Below are 6,442 nucleotides of genomic sequence, written 5' to 3' on the forward strand. Positions count from 1 at the left end.
TTTGACCCTTTATATGGCCATCTTAGGCCAGCAAGATTTCTATCTTAGTGTTCAGTGCAGTCTATACATATTCATTAATCATTTACCTCTGTTGCCTCCGTCAGTTAGTCGCATTTACGGTGAGTAGGACGGAAAAGAGCGGGGACGAGCCCCGAGACAGCGAACCTCTCAAAATCATGTTTGGCAAAAGCACCTGATACCCCGCGTTACCACGTGACAAGGGACAGTCTAAAATGTGGCGCGACATTCAAAAAAGGGCGCCAAAAACTTCGCTGTTTCTAATATGAAACCAGTGACACCTGCAAAAAGTCTAGTTGTAGCACTGCAGATGACAAGTAAATGTCCTGTAACCACCGTTAATGTAGCAAGTGCCTTTTAAATCCATTTTTCAAACTATTGAAGCTAGCCAAAATACTTAAGTACCAAGCTGAAGTACAAGAATTGAACTAAATTTAAAAAAAATATTTTTGCATAAATTATGTTAAGTAGGTAGCCAAAATGGCCACCGAGCCTTCGTCTTTACAAAACTGTCATGCAGGATATCTCAGCTGTCCCACATAGCAGATTCATGTATTTTACATATGCATAAGCAGCCTCAGTTCCCTTTCTCCAGCCTCTTCTGTAGAGTGCTGCAGCTGATTCAGAAAAACCTGGTGTTCGGCTCGTCTGCCTGAAATTTTCCATGCCGCCAGGTACATTTTCTGGCCGCGAACTAGGGGGTGGCTGTCCCCCTTGGGGTCCGTCAGCAGGTCTGTTGTCGGGGTAAGTAATATTGGTCGGTCTACCACCATTTCTAGTAGCGTCGGGTACCACTGTTGTCCCTGCCACACTGGTGTGATCAAGGTCATGTTCGCCTTGTCTTCCTTGACCTTTGCCAAGCATCGTCCGATCAGGCAAAAAGGTGGAAATGCATATGCCTCCAATGTCCCCCAATCTAGTGCAAACGCGTTGAATGTTATCGCCTCTGGGTCTGGTTTCCAGCTGACATATTGCTGTTTCTGTCTGTTGTGTCGGCTGGCAAACAGGTCTATGGTCTGTCTGCCTAGAACTTTCTCGATCTCTCGGAAGATTTTCTGGTTCAGGTGCCAGTCGCTGGAGTTGCTGAATACCCTGGAGACTTGGTCTCCTTCCACATTCTTCACCCCTGGGAGGTGTTCTGCTGTCAATGAGATGTTTCTCTGGATACTTACATACTTCTTGGGTGATCTTCAGCAAGTCTTGGGATCTTCCCCCCCCCCAATTTGTTGATCTGGGCAATGGCTGACGAGTTGTCCAACCTGAAGTGTATGTGGCAATTTTCTGAGATTTCAGGGCAATCTCCACTACTTTCAACTCTAAGACATTGATTTGTAGTTTTGACTCTACTTTGGTCCATCGTCCCTGTGCTGCTTCCTTCGTCGTTTCTAGGACCACTCCCCATCCCGTCAACGAGGCATCTGTCGTAAACGTCAGTGCTGGGTTGGCCGATATTGTTGCCTTCCCATTGTGGTTTCGAAGCTGTTCTATCCACCACATTAAGGAGTTTCAGAATCCAAACGATAAACGTAAACTTTACGACGAAGGCAGTTTGTCGTTCGTGAATTGGTAATGACGTAAACACAGTTAAGATTGAAATTTACCCATGAACGTAAGCGTAAACGGTAAATCCGAAGACCACTCAACCAGAAAGAATAATCGGGCAGCGGGTTTTCGTAAAAGACTTGCATAACTATTTTGTATTGCGAAAAGTCTGGCTGAAGTGGTGTATATAACCCCTAGGCCTACACACAGATCGCACATACTCAGACGAACATTTACTGTAACAAGAATGGATGCACTTCTTTTCGCAGAGGATGACATCGAGGTCTTACTCCTGTACGATGCCCTTGGGCCTAGACGGGGTCCTTTAGGACCGAGGAGGGACGCTCCACAGCGATTCAGATTAATGGATATATCCAATGAAACTTGTGTGGAGATGTTTCGATTCGATAGAAACTCGCTTATCAGGCTGCGAGATGCACTGAACTTCCCGCCCGCGCTGTTGGGGATTTATAGATGGAACAGTTCGTCCTATCTGTCGATGGGCCACGATCAACAAGAGGTCTACAATGGACACAAGCGGGTTCATGGACTCAAGTTTCAGTCAGTGGTCATTCCGAATGGACTAGTTGCGAATCTCTGGGGACCGATGGAAGGTCGGCGCCATGACTCTGCAATGTTGGCAGAGAGCCACTTGTTGGATCAGTTTGAATTATTTCAAGGTGCAAATAATGAAGAACTGTTCTATCTTTACGGCGACCCAGCACACCCCCTGAGACCAACGCTTATGGCGCCATTTCGTGGTGCCAACATTGATGAGCAGCAGCAACAATTTAACCATGATATGAGCAGGTGTTGTCAAAGTGTTGAGTGGGGGTTCTCTAAGATAATCCAGTATTTCGCCTTTCTGGATTACAAAAAGAACTTGAAGTTGTACTTACAGCCTGTAGGCATGTACTACATAGTCGGCACCATACTAACCAATTGCCATACATGTTTATATGGCAGTCAAACAGGATTGTACTTTGGCTTGGAAGCTCCTGGCCTTGAGGAGTATTTAAATGGTCATTAATTAGAACTTTTCCTTGGAGTCCGAAATGGGGAGACGAACCTCGGCGCTAGTTTTGACAATTAAAACTTTGAGTGTGGAAGTAAAAACGAGGACAAGTATTTAATTCATTTTACCTGCTCTGTACAGCATTTATTTAACAATTTGAACCCTGATTTTTTGAGGCAAAAAGTCGAAAAGTGAATAAGTGCTGAAAACCTATCACACAACTTGGTTTTGTTGGATACTGCTAGCCACACCACTTCCAATAAATATCAACCTTGTAGGTCTTGGTTCACTTTTCAAAAACAAAATTAATGGTCAACTGAAGTGAATCGCCATTTCGGAAAATGTAGGAAAAATCCAGAAATCAGAATGCCAGTCTGGCCAAACTAACAAATGCATATGCATTTGTACTGGATCCATCAACCACAGACATGTCGCAATATAATAAAATTATATGCATATAAAGTTGCAAAATACTTTATTTACAAACGGCACCCCATAGTAATTAGGCCAGACTGATTAAATTTATTTCTGGCATTTTCCAAAATGGCGATTTACTAATTAGTTGATCCTTAACAGCCGTCCATGATGTAAAAGGTTACAGTTAGTTCATTCAAAGTTTTCCCTTCAATGTTTCTAGAATAAGGCTTCTCTATTGCGTCTCTAATTTAGAACGATTTTCACGTTCTTTTCGGTCTACTTCTAATTTCTGCTCTTCGATTGCAACTTTACGTTTTTCCAGTTCGAGTTCTTCGCGCCGGATACTTAATTCCTCCCGTTTCAGTTGTTCGTCAGATTTATTCTTTTTTCCCAGGTACCTTATTACATCATCTTTTGCATAGCGTTTTCTACCCTTGCCTTCTTTCTTCTGCTGTATCTCCGACTACGAATCTGCACAAAGATGAAAAAAAGAGTAGGCATATCATTCATGGGGGAGACATCTTCATGTACATGTATTGCATGACACCATTTATTTCGTTTCATTTGTCTTGTACCGGAGTTCATCCCAGTGATACTGCATGACGTCTCTGAATAAAGTACATGATATACATAGCCTACCTTTGTCATTTCTTTCCTGTCCCTTCATGGCATTTTCTCTGATGCGTTCTGCTTTCTCTCGAGCAGCCTCCTTCTTGTTACTAGTTTCCGCTTTTTTTTACCTCTGATGCCGTCTCCTGTTCATTTACAAGATCCACGAGTTCTTGAAGGAGTTGCATCAGTTCATCATACCATTCATCAACTCCACTCCTGAAAAAAGAATTAGCCATTAAAACCCTTTTATGCATACAGTTGTCATATACAGTGGTCACATGTGACCATTAGCCTATGCATTAAAAATACAAAACAAGAAAGGGACATCGGATTGATGTCGTATGGTTCCCGCCAGATTTATGTGATTTGTAAATGAGCTGGGAACAATTCCCATGGCCTACAAGCAGTTATGAACAATTTCATTTGACCTTGACCTCTGACCCTTAAAGGACCACTGTATTCAATCTTGAAATGTCCTCACGACAGCAGATGTGACGCCCAACGACGTCGTCTGTATTTTGAAAAATGCATTGAAGTCATGGTGACGCCATGACGCAAAATGCGCGAGGACATTGTTGATGTAACTGGTACAGGAGTTCTGAAAAAGGTGTGGCAAGCGGACACACAAACAGACACACACACAGACACACAGACACCAAGACCAAGCACAATATGGTTCCCAGATCTGAAAGATCTGGGAACCATAATTACTGAAATTCCCATGTCTCTACGGCTCCTATGAAATCATCAATGGATGGAAATAATTTGTACTCACTTTTTTCACTTTTTCAGGCTTTCTCAATTGTCTTTCTTAAATTTCTTGAGTAGTAAGTCTGTGTGCTCTCTGCAGAGCCGATGGATAACATTGAACTCCTGTTCAGTGTCATTCAGATGAGTGGCAACAATACACCATTTAGCTTTCTGGCTCTTTTGATCGGGGCCGTCGTACGGATTCACGGCCAAGACCTCTCTGAGCAGGTAAACATCCTGCTCCCTTGTAAAGCGAAACTTTTTCCTCTTTTCTGCTTCCTTCTTTTCTGCCGACATAGCTGCAGTTTATCTCCCCAAGTCAGAGTCAAAGTGGTGTAGGCCTAAGTCTTTTATATATCCCGACACCAATGTTCAGCGTTCACGTGACAACTTCACTACAAAAGGCCCCATATGAGGTTTCACCGTCCGGTAAAGCCATGAAGACGACATTTCATGACTTAATTATGATGTACCTTAATGCTTCGGGTCAAGGCGTTTGGCCTAGTTCACCACAATCTTCTCCCAAATAGAATTCAATACAATTGACACATGTAAATCGGTACGGGAGAGTGAAGCATTTACAATGGCATATTACCTGGTTTATCGCACGTTAGCAGAAAACGTTCAAACCCTAGTGGAATATTATGGCCACCTCAATGTCGTAAAGGTTATGTTTATCGTTTGGATTTTGAAACTCCCTAATAGGTCTGCTTTGCAGTCTGGGTTGAGCGTAACTGTGGTCTCGTAAGATTGACCCCTCAAACGTAGGCTACTCTCTTCAGCATCTGCAGGTTTCTGGAGTGCATGGGGCCGGAAAGAATCGCACTGGTTGTCGCCGCTAATTTCCCTATTAGTTGTGCCAACTCTCGGACTGTTGTCTGGTCCTCTGCCACCATGTCCTTGCATTTGGCTTATATCTGCACAATCTTGTCCTCTGGTAACTGTAGCTGTATGTATATGGAGTCTACAACAAAACCTAGGTAAGAATCCATCACTTGGCATGGATTCAGGATTGACTTGGTCCAATTTATTATGAAGCCTAGTGCCTGAAGCAACCAAACACAGGTCTGGAGTTGCTTCTGTAGTACCAATGGGTCCTTGTGTAGTAGAATGAGGTCGTCCAAAATAGCATTAGCCTGAAGCCCAGTCGTCTCTTGGGGCCTTCAGGATTTTGGTGAAAAGCCGTGTAACTGGGCCTAAGCCAAATGGAAGAACCCGATACTTGTATGCCTTACCCCTCCATTGGAAGCAAAGAAACCTTCTTGTGTTTTCTGCCATTGGGACGCAAAATTATGCATCTTTCAGGTCTATTTTTACCATCCAGTCCCCTGGCTGCAGTAGGTTTTTGGCTCACCGTAGGGGAGTCTATACAATACCGCAGTGTCCGTCGTCGTCGTCGTCGTCGTCGTTGTCCGTCGTATCCTAGTTCAAAAACAGTGGCACGTTTTTTAACCGCTAGGCCTATGAACTTAAAACTTTATACACATGACCCCCTAGGTCAGATGACCCGTGACATTAAATTTCTGTCCGATCTGATTCTCTACTTGGCCACCAGGGGGCCAAATGTGGATATCTAAAAAGTGTGATATCTCGCTTATTAGTGACTTGTTTTCGATAAAACTTTTGTGGTAGGTACTCATAGCAAGGATACATCATATATCTAACGGGTTTTTAATTTGATCTACTTTTCAAGGTCGCAGAGGTCAAATGGCGTGAATTGGCCGTTTGAGTGTAACTATGGCACGTTTCTCAACCACCAAAGCTATGAGCTTGAAACTTGGTACATATAACCCCCTATATCAGATAACCTCTGGTGCTGAATTTCAGCCTGATCTGATTCTTGCCTTGCCACCAGGGGGCCAATACAGAAAAAGTAAGAAGTGCAGTAGCCTGCTTATTAGCAAATTGTTTTTGATGAAATTTTTATGGCATGACCCCTAGCAAGGTTACCTCAGATGTTGCACGATTTTTCGGATTTGACCTACTTTTTAAGGTCGCAGAGGTCAAATGGCGTAAATTTGCCGTTTGAGTGTAACTATGGCACGTTTCTCAACCGCAACAGTAATGAACTTGAAACTTTGAACAAAT

The 6,442-nt window shown here is 43.3% G+C and overlaps 1 long non-coding RNA gene across 1 annotated transcript; it reads right to left on the minus strand.

Annotated features, from left to right (window-relative positions):
• Positions 1-3,325: 3,325 nt before the first annotated feature.
• On the minus strand, positions 3,326-4,732 carry LOC135490818 (uncharacterized). Its single transcript, XR_010447777.1, has 3 exons — positions 4,380-4,732; positions 3,632-3,820; positions 3,326-3,463 (listed from the first exon to the last, which is right to left on the minus strand). It is a non-coding gene; the product is annotated as an uncharacterized LOC135490818 (long non-coding RNA).
• Between the last annotated feature and the right edge of the window lie 1,710 nt (positions 4,733-6,442).

The sequence above is a fragment of the Lineus longissimus genome, chromosome 1, assembly GCF_910592395.1.
Source record: "Lineus longissimus chromosome 1, tnLinLong1.2, whole genome shotgun sequence".
NCBI lineage: Eukaryota > Metazoa > Nemertea > Pilidiophora > Heteronemertea > Lineidae > Lineus > Lineus longissimus.